The following is a 13,908-nucleotide window of genomic DNA, read 5'->3' on the forward strand; positions in this document are numbered from 1 at the left end:
AATCAATACACTAATATAGAAAGTTATGAGACATCAAATTACAACAAATGGCTGCTGTTTGATCCAGGATACTGCCAGACAAACAATACCCCCAAAAATGATATGAAAGTCCTTATGGTTAGGATAATGAATCATTCACTACTCCTAGCCAAATACTAACCACAGTCACTGGTCCATTTTAATCTTGAACAGCCTGATATTGTTTTGAACACATGCATTACAAATTCAATGTTGCAGCACACTAACGTCTGCTCAGTGCTCATGTAGTTCAGAGTGATCAATTACTTTTTCAAAATCAAAGTTACTTTTGTTGGTCTTGGTCTCACCGAGGTGAGCTGATGTAGTTGGGGAATAATGACCAATCTTCTCAGGATGTTTATCTGTGTACTCCCAGACAGTGGGAGGAAGATGGACTCTGAGGCAACAGTCCATTGAACAGTGACCCAGCAATCACATTTGGTACCTTGGAACATATATTTTTGGTTTCATGTTGGTTGTGGGAAGGACGCCATACGTTTCCTAACTGGTAAAAAACAAAATGTTTTTTTTATTGTTGGTATTTTACCCCCTTTTTCTCCCTAATTTTGATCTTGTCTCATCGATGCAACTCCCCAATCGGCTCGGAGGCAAAGGTTGAGTGGTGCTTCCTCCAAAACATGACTCACCAAACTGCTTCTTAACACCTGCCTGCTTAACCTGGAAGCAGCCGCACCAATATGTTGAAGGAAACACTGTTCAACTGATGACCGGTGTCAGCCTGCAGGCGCTCAGCCTGCCACAAGGAGTCGCTAGAGCACAATGAGCCAAGTAAACCCCCCTGGCCAAACCCTCCTCTAACCCGGACAGCGCTGGGCCAATTGTGCACTGCCCTATGGGACACAGCCTGGGAACGAACCTGGGTCTGTAGTGATGCCTCTAGCACTACGATGCAGTGGCTTAGACCGCTGCGCCACTCGGGAGGCCCAAAAATGAACGTTTTTTTGAATGTTCTGAACAGAAGTGTAAACTTTGCCTGTTCTGGGAATGTTCATGTTAACACATCTAGCTTATTTTGGGTTAAACTGTTCAACTCTGACACCATCTGGTGGCATTTTCTAAACAATGCATAATATTGTATACTGTCCTCAAAGTACCTATAAGTCCTACAAACACATGATTAGTACTGTTAGAAAGGTAACTGTGGAATTCTGATAAAGGTCTTTCCATTTTAAAAGTGCAGGGCTTGTGCAACATAATACTTTGTCTTACAGGAATATTTTTCCTCTTACAGAAAGGATATACATATGATGAGAAAGCTGAAGTCTACCTATCCATTGACCTTATTATCCCCTGTCTGATTCCCAGTTCGTCCACTAGATAGCAGTAGCAGATCACAAGACCACTTGAAACCAGTTGCGTCTGGATTGGATAGTGAGTACCTGGGCAAAAATCGTTGAAAGTATTTTCAAGCCTCTTAATATAGTATATATATAGTACTCAGGCCTTTCAAGTTATCACGTTTGTTAATTGAAATAAGACACAGACAGGTGAAGAAACTTCAAACTTCTTTTCCAATTCACTTTTCCTATTGTAAACGAGTGAGTGATGAAATCAAATGCCACATGCGTCGAATACAACAGGTGTAGGAAGACCTTACCATGAAATGCTTACTCGTGAGCCCTTAACCAACAATGCAGAGTACCCGTAGCAGTGAGAACAGTGAGTCTGACTGGAGTTGGACAATTTTCAGGGCCTTTCTGACAAATTTCAGGCCTATACCAGCCTGTTATAGAAGTCCTGGATGGCAGGAAGCTCGGCCCCAGTGAAGTACTGGGCCGTACGCACTACCCTCTGTATCGCCTTGTGGTCAAATGCCAAGCGGTTGCCATACCATGAGGTAATGCAACAGGTTAAGCCAACCAGATGGTGCAGCTGCAGAAATTTGAAGATCTGAGGTCCCATGCCAAGTCTTTTCAGCCTCCTGAGGGGGAATAGGCATTGTGGTGCCCTACCACATTGAATCTGGCAGCGCAGAAAATCTACAAAATTACTTCCATTCATAAATGGGCAGCCCGAATCAGAGCAGTAGTCGTGTGGTTCAAGAGATCCTTGATGTCCAAAACAGTCTTGAAGGAAAAGCAGAAGCTCCTTGGTAAGAAGCCAGTTCAATCTATTAAAGTATTATTTAGAAATTCCCACATTTAACAATCTAATTCAATATTCAAGTGTACTGTAATGGGTTGTTGTTGTTGTTTCAGGCCTTCCGCAACACTCACCCATCCTTGATGTCAATATCAGAACTCAGTCTAATGATAGAGAGATTCATGGATCAGTATCCAGCGATCCAAGCAGCAGCCTTGGACCCACAACTGCGAAAAGCAATGACCAAGGACAACCTGGACCGTCCGAAGGACAAGGACTTCCATAAGGCTGAGGAGTTTGCCCAGCTCATGAGAATCCTCTATACATCCACACTGTGTGTCATGTGAAAAGAATGCCACCTGCGGACAGATCATACCCGTCCTCCACAAACTGGAAGAGCACTTCACTGTGAAGCATGAAGATACGTTTGTGGCAACCATCAAAGAGAAGGTGTGGGAGAACCTCTGAGCGCTATCAGGATGAGGACATTCAAGCCATCCTGCATGAGGCCACAACGGACCCAGATTTATAGAGAGGCCGGTGAGTGACACCACCTGGGACAGGCTGAGGAAAGTAACTGTTGCGGCCAATGTAACAGGAGCAACACCAGGGTTGTCAGAGGAGCTGGAGCAGACAGACACAGCGCACCAGTAGCAGGAGGAGTCGTCTGAAGGAGAGGAAATGGAGGAGACAGTCCTCCATTGTACAAGACAAGGAGTGCCTTGGAAGAGCTGTTCTCAGAGGAGGACAGAGAGTTGAGGTTGACAATCCAACAGGACACCTTGTCCCTCACCCTCAGCGAGTGTGTTGACCCAGAGGTCGAGCTCTGTAAAGGCCTGCCTCCCATCCCCATGGCTAAAGATCCTGTGATGTGGGAGAAGAGTGCCCCTCAAAAACATTGCAACAAGCTACCTCTGTGCTCAACCCTCCACCCCTAGCGAGAGGGTATTTGACTGCAGGGAACACAATAAGCCAGGAGAGGCCCCGACTTCTGGCAGAGAAGGCAAATATGTTGATCTTTCTCCAGAAGAACTGCTAGACCTTTTGCAGCCTATGTGCATGCCCCACCCGTTTTGCTCTACACAACTATTTTATTTTGCAGGAAATGTTATTTAAATTTCCATCATCACAACATTAGTCAATAGTGATTTGTTCAAAACATTGCTGTTTCTTTTGCTGTAAATTTGATTTGTTTTACATTTCAGAAAAAAAGCAATGTTAATTCTGTTCTTAATTTGAGTTTTTCTTTGTAAAAACAACAACAAGAAGAACGGATAAGAATACCGTTAAAGTACCAGATCGATAAGCAGTATCGGTAAGAGTAGTAATACCCATTCCTAACAGGGACTATGGTGGTCTGATTGAAACATGTAGGTATTACAGAGTGGGTCAGGAGGTTGAAAATGTCAGTGAAGACACTTGCTAGCTGGTCAACGCATGCTCGGAGTACGTGTCTCGGTAATCCATCTGGCACTGTGGCTTTGTGAATGTTAACCTGGTTAAAGGGCTTACTCATATCAGCTACAGAGAGTGTGATCACACTGCCATCTGGAACAGCTGGTACTCTCATGTATGGTTCAGTGTTGCCTGCATTGAAGCGAGCATAGAAGGCATTTAGCTCATCTGGTCGGCTTGCGTCACTGGGCAGCTCGCAGCTGAGTTTCCCTTTGTGATCTGTGATAATTTGCAAGCCCTGCCAAATCTGACTAGTGTCAGTTGGTGTAATAGATTTCAATCTTAGTCCTGTATTGACACTTTGCCTGTTTCATGGTTTAGTCGGAGGGCATAGCGGGATTTCTTATAATTGTCCGGATTAGTGTCCTGCTCCTTGAAAGTGGCAGCTCTAGCCTTTAGCTCAGTGAAAATGTTGCTTGTAATCCATGGCTTCTGGTTGGGATATGTAAGTACGGTCACTGTGGGGATGATGTCGGCATTGCACTTATTGCATTTTTCTTCCTGTAGTTGCACATGTGACATGCTGGTAAAACGGATTCGACTTTTCCTGCAGTAAAGTCCCTGGCCACTAGGAGCGCCGCCACTGGATGAGCATTTCCTTGTTTCCTTATGGCCTTATATAGCTTGTGGAGTGTGGTATTGGTTTATGGTGGTAAATAGACAGCTACGAAGAATATAGATGAACTCTTGGTAAATAGTGTGGTCGACAGCTTATCATGAAATACTCTAACTCCAGCAAGCAAAACCTTGAGGCTTCTTATATATTATAGATATACCAGCTGTTATTGACAAAGACACACACCACCCCTCCGGTCTAACCGGAGGCTGCTGTTCGGTCTTGCCGATGCATGGAAAACCCAGCTAACTGTATATTATCTATGTCCTTGTTCAGCCACGACTCGGTGAAACATAGGATATTACAGTTATTAATGTCCCATTGTCCCATGTCCCATCTCAAAAGGAGCTCATCCAGTTTATTCTCACGTTCACCAGTAGAACGGGTGGGTAAAGGCGGATTATCCACTCACCGACGCGGTCTTGCCAAGCACCAGGCTCTTCGACCTCGGTAACTGCGTCTCCTCTTCATACGAATGACAGCGATTTGTACCTTGTCCTGGAGGAGCAGTATATCCTTTGCGTCCGACTCATTAAAGAAAAACTCCTTATCCAGTTCGAGGAGAGTAATCGGTGTTCTGATGTCCAGAGGCTCTTTTGAAACGATGGCACAAACATTATGTAAAAAAATATATATATATTACAATTGCGCAAAAAATAAACCACACAAACTAGCACAATTGTCCAGGAGCTCGTAATACGGCGGCCATCCCCCCCGGTGCCATTCATGGAATGCCATTCAACGGCTCATGTGAAGGATGCAAACAAGGTCATGTGGATGGAGAAGGAAATGCATTGCTTTACAATGACCATCAGGTTGTGTATCCTTTCCATGCATACCAAATGTTTTCACTTTTGGTGACTTGACCTACATTGCATACTCTGACTATAATCATAGCGCATGATTTATGGCCTTCATGGGAGGATTCTTATTACATTGCCAGCAGTAAGACCACTCAGTTAAATTTTTTAGAACTCCAAGCACCGAACACATTTATATGAATTTACTTAGGCATTAATCATAGAAACACTAATCGTTCATTCTCTATCTCGGGAATTAGTCCAGGATAGAGCTTGCATGCCATGTTTTTATGCATACAAATCTGTTCATTTTAGTCTATTCAAACAGACCCCATTTCAAAGGAAACAAGCGCTCATTAAGATCAGGTGTGGCCAATTAGTGGGCAACACACCTGAACCCACTTAACACATAGAGGATAGAGAGTTTTGTTGATGCTGAGAATGGAATGTATATGTTTAACTTTCTCTGAAAAAGTTACAAAAGTTTTGTTTGTGTACTCTGAACAATTTCAAAACATGACTTGAAATAGAACCATGAGGAAACCTGTAGGAAACGTTATGCTGAAGTACTGAAATTCCCACTGGTACTGTATATATATTTTTCAGTCCTTTTTCGCAAGACTGAGACTGCAGTTGTGTGCAGTAGGCTGACACACATATGAGCGAATAAACACCTCAAAGAGACATGCCGGTAAAAATATTTTATGAAACCAACAGGAAAGGAAAGTAAAGAGAAAAAAAGAGGGACAGAAGAAAAGAAAACATAATTGAATTTGACCACAAAGACCAACCCTGAAGTAGGAATGCAGTGAGATACACACACACATTCTCATAAACCTGTACACAGAGGGGGCATTTAAGTGCGGGCAGGAGAGAGCAAACAAAATCAGTTGTCTCTGAGGAGGTCCAGGGAAGGGTGTGGGGTAAAGCCTCTAGGAGGGGACCAGTGAGGAGCAGTTGATCTGACTGCAAACAGATGGCCTAGATGGAACTACTAATCATCAATTACCAGAGCAATAAGGGAGGGGAGATAATGATTAATTTTTTGGGTAGTGCGGCTGCAGTGCAAATTCAGGCAACTTCATTTTGTTTCTCCTCACACACAATCTCTCAGACTTTCCACCCTCTCGGTTTCTGTTAGGCTAGGTAGGTGGCGAATGGGACCAAGTGGAGGGGGCTGACAGGCCAGAGGCGGGTGCTTGAGGTGGGGGTAGAGGTGTTGGTGGGGTTCTCTCTCAGCTGCAGCCCCCCGAGGCAGGTTTGACAGGCGTACTCTGGATCTTGAGTACGTGGCCTATCCTCTTCTTGATCTCAGCAACCATGGTCATGAAGGCCTGCTCCACATTGGTGGCGCTCTTGGCACTCGTTTCCAAGAACAGGATGCCCAGGGAGTCTGCAAACTCCTCCACTTTCTTTGTGGTTAAGTCACAAATGTTCCCCACCTTTTTGACATTTTCACCCGCATAGCCACTGCTTGACATTGTTGAAGGATTCCTGGTCTAGACTACAATGATGCCGTGGGCTCATCTGTAGTAGCTGGATGTGCGAAACCTCTCCTGCCCAGCTGTGTCCCAGATTTGAAGTTGAATGGTGTTTCTGTCTAATTCTGTAGTTCGTATTACTCCGATTGTGCATGTGTCATCTGCGAATCGGAATAGAAGACATGACTTTCCAATGCCAGAGTCACCGATCAGGAGCAGCTTGAAATAATCAATCAGGATTCATAATGGATTCATCAAAGTAAATCCCTTCTTGCTCTGAAAAATCTAAGTACTTAGCTAATTCCTTTGATTAAAAAAGTAGCAAGCTAAGTTAACTTGTTGGCAAGGTACTCCTCTAAAACCAGGCTAATTGTCTGAAACCTAAAATGGCTTCCAGTACCAACCAGGAAATAGTAACTCTTTGTTGTTTCTTAATATTCTTGGAACAACTGAAGAACATGACTATATAGAACCATGAGGAAACCTGTAGGAAACATTATGCTGAAGTACTGACATTTCCACAGAAGAATGTTGTTTAACGTTCTCTTAACTATGAGAATATTCCCAATGTCAAAAATGTTCCTAGAAAATTACCGAAATTGAACCATGTTTGAACTTGTCAAGTTTTTTTGTTGTTGTCAAGTTCCAAAGAATGTTCCAAAGCAAAGCAACTATCCTGTACCATTCTCAGAAAGTTGTGGGAAGGTAGTATGCAAAATAACCATAGAACAATCCTGCTGTCACCCAAGCTCTAAGAAACATGGCGTTATAACTACTATTCCCTGGAGGAGGAAAACGAGGTACAACATACTATTGGGAGTCGCACTCTCGCAACTTTGGTTGAATGTCTACAACATGCCTGACAAGGCCAATGAATTCCGTGCCTCGCTGGAAGCCCCCCCCCCCCTTTCACAGGTGATAAGCGTGAGACTGATGAATTCCTTCAATTCAATACTGCTCTTCACAGAGCCCATGAACAGATGACACGTGGCTAAACAGGGACAGTAGTTATAACGCCAAGTTCCCTTCAGCATGATCCAATCCACATTGACGGGCTGTAGTGGAGCGGGTCGAAAGCTTCAAGTTCCTCTGTGTCCACATCATTAACACGGAACCCAAACCGGCTGTGCGCGTGCGCTATCGTGGTTACATTTATTTTGTCCCCCTACACAAAACGCAGGTTAAAATATCAAAACAACCTCTTCTATAAACCAATAAGGAGATGGGAGAGGCAGGACTTTCAGCGCGATCTGCGTCAGAAATAGAAAGGAGTTCTATTTTAGCCCTTGGCTTCGCAGACGCTCGTTGGCGCGTGCAAGCAGTGTGGGTGCAACCATGGAATAATATGGATTCCTACATTTATTTTGCGACGTGTCCGGTCTAGTCAGCATGTAAGGAATTAAAATGACGTATCTCAGAGCATCGTAGCACCATTAGGTGTAAAAACTTTACTTATCCAGTTGCGGCAGGCCACTCGATTTAGTCTCTGCGTTATATTGGCATCGAACATGTCACCCTCCCTAAGAGAGGGGGTGACCTTGATAGTTTATTGTTAAAACTAGAGGCTGCCTCGATCTTTAATTTAAAGACCTTGATCTGAAGACATTCTTGTGATTATTGTGACTTTGTAATTGTAATTGTTTACAAACAATTGTAATTGTTTGTAAACTTGTGTAGTCAAATTAATCTATCGTATGCTATCCATTTGTTGTTTGTATGCTGTTCTTTGTATGACATTTTAATATTTGATTATTAACCAATGATATTAGGCCACTCTTGGCCATGATTACAGACACCTGTGTCTTTTGACACTATAAACGAGTCATCCCGCAGTGTTTGTGATTATACCCTGATGAAGACAGCTTGGCTGTCGAAACGTTGGTAATTACATTTTTGCATCTAAGCTCCTAGAGTGTGCGGCTCTCTTTTATTTTCAAGTTTTCTACTCCTCTAGCCAGCACCTCGTCTTAATAGGTGTGCGTTTCAAATACAATTTGATAGCCATCTAACTATTTGCTAGAGTCAGGTCAAGCAATTTAAGAATAGCTCATTGTTTGTGATGAAGAAATGTATGAGTACCATACAAAATTCAGCCCACAACATCCAGGGGGTGAGCACGCTTTACCACTAAGGGACAGTTTAGTTGGCGCAACGTAACGGTCTCGTGTGCCAATGGTTTGTTTTCATAACGTGAATTGTTCCTCGGAATAATTGAAGGAATTAATCCAAGCCACACGTTCATCATTTGCCTTTTCAGGCGTGATTGTAGCTCCTTCTACCGAAGTCAGGAGAGTGTGACTCCCCATAGTATGTTGTACCGAAGTTGACTGAAAGGGAACATATGGTTCTCAGAACGTTACGTGCTAGCTGGGGAGTGTCACTACCCCAGCAGGAGCAGCTCATTGTGACCATGGTCTAATAACAATCGAGTAGACTACAAGACAACAAACCACAGATGCAGTCCAGTCTGTCTACCGCAGCTTCACCACATCTCATCACTTTCCACTTTGGTGTTGTCAAACAAGCAGAGATTGATCCCTTTCGTGCAGCCGGTGGACATCGATGATCATGTAGGCTTTGATGACGACCATTTTGTTTGATTTTCAGGTGTCTCAGGCTGTGAAGCAGTACCCTGTGACTCATGGCTCAGTGCACTATAGGTGGTGGTGTTTATCCTCATCAACTGCACAGTATTTTGCAGAGAACACACCATTTCTTCATTATATTGCACTCTAGGAATACTCCTTAATGGAGAACCACAGGGCTTTCAATAAAACATACGTCATTTAAATCTTGGTTGTGTGTGCGTGTGTGGTACTTGCCCGATTATGAATCGAGTTGACAGCACATCATAACAGCAAGTGAGTATGTTAACTATACACCGTCTTGGAATTGTCACATTTTGTAGAGTTACAAAATGGGATTGAAATAGATTGTATTGTAATTGATCTAAACAAAACTCCATAATGTCAAAGTGAAAAGACAATTCCACAAAATAAATAACAAAAACATAATACTCACCCCCTTTGTGCAAGCCTAAATTAGTTATTAACATGTTACATTTGGCTTAAGAAATCACAAGTTACATGGACTCTGAAATAATGGTGTTGACATTATTTTATTATGAGCTACTCCCTTCCTCTGTCCCCCATACATACCTCAGTCAAGTATTGAATTTCAAGCACAAATGAATCTACAAAGACCAGGGAGCTTTTCAAACGCCTCATAAAGGGCAGTGATTTGTAGATGGGTAACAATAACAAAAGCAGACATTGAATATTCCTTTTGGTATGGTCACGTTAATAATTATGCTGTGTATGATGTATTAAACCACCCAGCCACATCAAAGATACAGTTGTCCCTCTGAACTGAGTGGCAGGACAGGAAGGAAACTGCTCAGGGATGGCACCATGAGGCCATTGGTGATTTTAAAACAGCTATGGAGTTCAACGGCTGGGATGGGAGAGAATTGAGCAGGGATCAACATTGTAGTGACTCCAAAATATTGACATAAATTACACAGTGAAAATACATTTAAAAATGGCAAAGGAGTACACCTTTTGGCCTAAATGCAAAGTGTTGTGTTTGTGTTGGATTTGCCCCTACATCATGGTATGGGTATGCTTGACATTGGCAAAGATGGGAGTTTTTCAGGATACAAATAAACGGGATGGAGTTAAGCACAGGCAAAATACTAGTGAAATACCTGCGTCACTTTGCTTTATATCAGACACTGGGAATGTTTAGGATGCAGAAAGTAACCAGCATAGTGGGTCAGTTTCCGCAACAACTAAGCGCTGAAGCGCGAGGCTCAAAGTTACACCAGCTCTGTCTGGAGGAATGGGCCAGAATTCACCCAACTTATTGTGGGAAGCTTGTGGAAGGCTACCCGATTTGACCCAAGTTAAACCATTTAAAGGCAATGCGACCAAATACTAATTGAGAGCATGTAAACTTCTGACCCACTGGGAATGTGATGAAAGAAATAAAAGCTGAAATAAATCATTCTCTCTACTATTATTCTGACATTTCACATTCTTAGGATCACCACTTTATTTTAACTGACCTAAGGCAGGGAATTTTTAATAGGATTAAATGTCAGGAATTGTGAAACAGAGTTGAAATGTATTTGGCTAAGATGTATGTAACTGTATATTACCGTTTTAGCATTTTTCTTCCACTTTGACATTAGAGCATTTAAATCCATTTTGATGCCACTTTAACACAATACAATGTAAAGAAACCTAATGGGGAGTGAATACTTATGAATCACACTGTACATACTACATACAGTACATCCCTCTTATCCCCTGGTTCTCCTGTCAGTCAGTAGATGGGAAAACTCTGAAACTGTGATATACAGTGGGGCAAAAAAGTATTTAGTCAGCCACCAATTGTGCAAGTTCTCCCACTTAAAAAGATGAGGCCTGTAATTTTCATCATAGGTACAGTTTTCAGGATTTTTTTCTCTCATTTTGTCTGTCATAGTTGAAGTGTACCTATGATGAAAATTACAGGCCTCTCTCATCTTTGTAAGTGAGAGAACTTGCGCAATTGGTGGCTGACTAAATATTCTTTTGCCCCACTAAGTCATCTGTATACCAATATATTTACTCTATAGAACAACTATTTGCTGCAGCCAAAGCATTCAGTGCATTATACTTCACAGAGAAACTTAAATGAAAGCAGACATGTCACAGCAGGCTTTTGTATTGTAGTAATGGGAAAATGTCCCCTTGAAAGCAACTAGTGCTGAAATCCATCTATAGACTTTTTGTTCTAGACAGTTCCTTTGCATTGCAGAGTGAAAAGCTTTTGTAACTGAGGTCGGCCAAAGGTTTATTTTATTCTTGAATGATTTTTTAAAAGCTTTTGGAACAGATGCTTTACCTTGAATGACTTCAGGAAACTACAAAGTGTACTGAAAACTGTCATTTACATACATGGCAAAGATGTTTAAGGGCACTTCACACAATGGTCAGCTCCACATTAGCTATGATAGATTTTATTATGATCATATCAATATATCTGTAAAACTGACCTAGTCACCTTTTTAGTCACTTCTTACAAGACTCATGCCAAACTGACTTCTTCGTTCTATGATCTGCTTTCATCCCCCTTCTGTGGCTTGCAGCATACCTTCCTCCTTAGCTTGTCACTGTCAGTCCATCCACTGCCTGTGGGTCAGAGTAGAGCCAAAGCTGGCTATGAACTAGCCTCCACCCTGTAATGCAGCACTTCCTTCCCTTTGTCAAACAAAGACATACCAGGGGGATGTACTGAGTAGGCAGAACAAGAAAACCTCAGCTCACAGAGATCCAAACTCTGGATCCCAATCATTCTATAAAGTACAAAGGAAATATCTAGTAGAAACATTGAGACCAAAAATAAACCCCAACTATCTGAGAGAAAAGAAAAGCAGATCAGAGGGGCTTTTATGAAAAAGTTATTTTTTGAGTCTATTTTTTCCCCCCGCAGACACTTGCTCTTTGCTCCCTCTCAGTAATGCTCCCTCTCAAGTGACATCTCTGTGGGAAATGACTCGTCGATGCTAACACGACTCCTTCGAGTGAAGGACTTGACACGGAGTAAACTTGAGCAATGGGTACTGCAATTTAGAATTTATTGATTGGCCACTCTGACAACATGACAAAAAGAAGTGCTATATCTCTTTCCCTGAAAACATCTGTGGCCCATTTGATTTGGAATGAGATAATGGGACCTGGAAGGCACAAAGTCATTTATTTTCACTGTCATATGACTAGTGTCGCATGATGGGGGTTGCAACGGTTCCCGCTCGCGCAACATGTAGTACCTCAACTTATTGATGAACTTGCACACCTTGCCGACAGTAGCATGCCCTGTACTTAGTTATCATTTCCATGCTGCGAGAGCAATTGGCTGAGTGTGGGTTAAGGGCGACCTGTCATTCCATTCCTCAGTTGGAGAGACAGGTGAACAGAGTAAATGAACACTGATGTTCATGCTGCCTACTACCTGTTCCAGTCTGCTTTATGACTTTCCCTTCCCTTACATAGACATAGATGTATCCATGGTCTTGGTTGCCATATAGCACAAAGGACACATAGGAGCAATGCTCCTGCAGAGCTGTCTTTGACCAGTAAGGCATCTATTAGTCCATGCGCCAGAGGGGCTGTCGGGCTCACTTGTGCCGACGATGTCTCATAGTGATTTTCTTGAAGGTCTAGCTCCATAGATTTGGTAAATGTGTGATAGCAGTTTAGAAATGGCAGCTTTCTCTGTGTTATCGCTCTTTCTTTCATCCTCCATCCCATTCATTTTCCCCATAGGGATTTTACTCTGTGACAAACTATGTCAGTATACAACAAGTTATTGCTCACGTTTACGCTTTAATCATATATCACTGGAAAGCTTAATTCACAGCTATCAGACACATTTTTGGAATGTTCAGGTAAAAAATAACCTTGACCTTTGACCTCTAGGGTACAAATATTTACCTGTATAAATTGCATTTAAAAAATGAAACCTTGATACATTTTAATCTTTGTTTGACGAGTGTTTTTGAAAGGTCATGAAATTACATTTGAAAGGTCATGAAATTACATTTGAAATTATATATAATATAACCAACTTTGAAAGCACCAACTACAACTATTGTTTAGATATAGCCCGTATCTGTGAATCTAAGCTTACAATGATACAGTGGCGTTGGAAAGTATTCACAACCCTCGACTTTGTCCACATTTTGTTGTGCTACAGCCTGAATATAAAATGGAATAAATTGAGCCTTTTTGTCACTGGCCAACACACAATAACCCACAAGGCCAAAGTGGAATTATGTTTAGACATTTTTACCAATTAATTAAAAATGAAAAGCTGAAATGTCTTGAATCAATAAGTATTCATGCCCTTTGTTATGACAAGCCTAAATATACTGACCAAAAATATAAACACGGGCCTCCTGTGTGGCATAGTGGTCTAAGATACTGCATCACAGTGCTAGAGGTGTCACTACAGACCTGGGTTTGTTCCCGGGCTGTGTCACGACCGGCTGTGATCGGGAGTTCCATAGGGCAGCGCACAATTGGCCCAGCTTGGCTCATCGCGCTCTAACGCCTGCAGGATGACCTTGGTCGTCAGTTGAACGGTGTTTCCTCCAACACATTGGTGCGGTTGGCTTCCGGGTTAAGCGCTCGAGTGTTAAGAGACGTGAATTGGCCGGTCATGTTTCGGAGGACACGTAACTCGACCTTCACCTCCCGAGCCCATTGGGGAGTTGCAGCGAAGAGACAAGATTGAAAAAGGGGGTCGAAAATATATTTATCTCACTGTTGCATCTCCCCAATGGGCTATATATATATAGTACCAGTCAAAAATTTGGACACCGACTCATTCAAGGGTTTCTTTGTTTTTACATTGTAAAATCATAGTGAAGACATCAAAACTATGAAAT

The 13,908-nt window shown here is 42.4% G+C and overlaps 1 pseudogene; it reads right to left on the bottom strand.

The window, feature by feature from the left end:
• Window positions 1-6,227: 6,227 nt before the first annotated feature.
• Window positions 6,228-6,698, bottom strand: LOC123990302 (annotated as a pseudogene).
• Window positions 6,699-13,908: the final 7,210 nt, after the last annotated feature.

This window comes from Oncorhynchus gorbuscha, linkage group LG02 (genome assembly GCF_021184085.1).
Source record: "Oncorhynchus gorbuscha isolate QuinsamMale2020 ecotype Even-year linkage group LG02, OgorEven_v1.0, whole genome shotgun sequence".
Taxonomy (NCBI): Eukaryota; Metazoa; Chordata; class Actinopteri; order Salmoniformes; family Salmonidae; genus Oncorhynchus; species Oncorhynchus gorbuscha.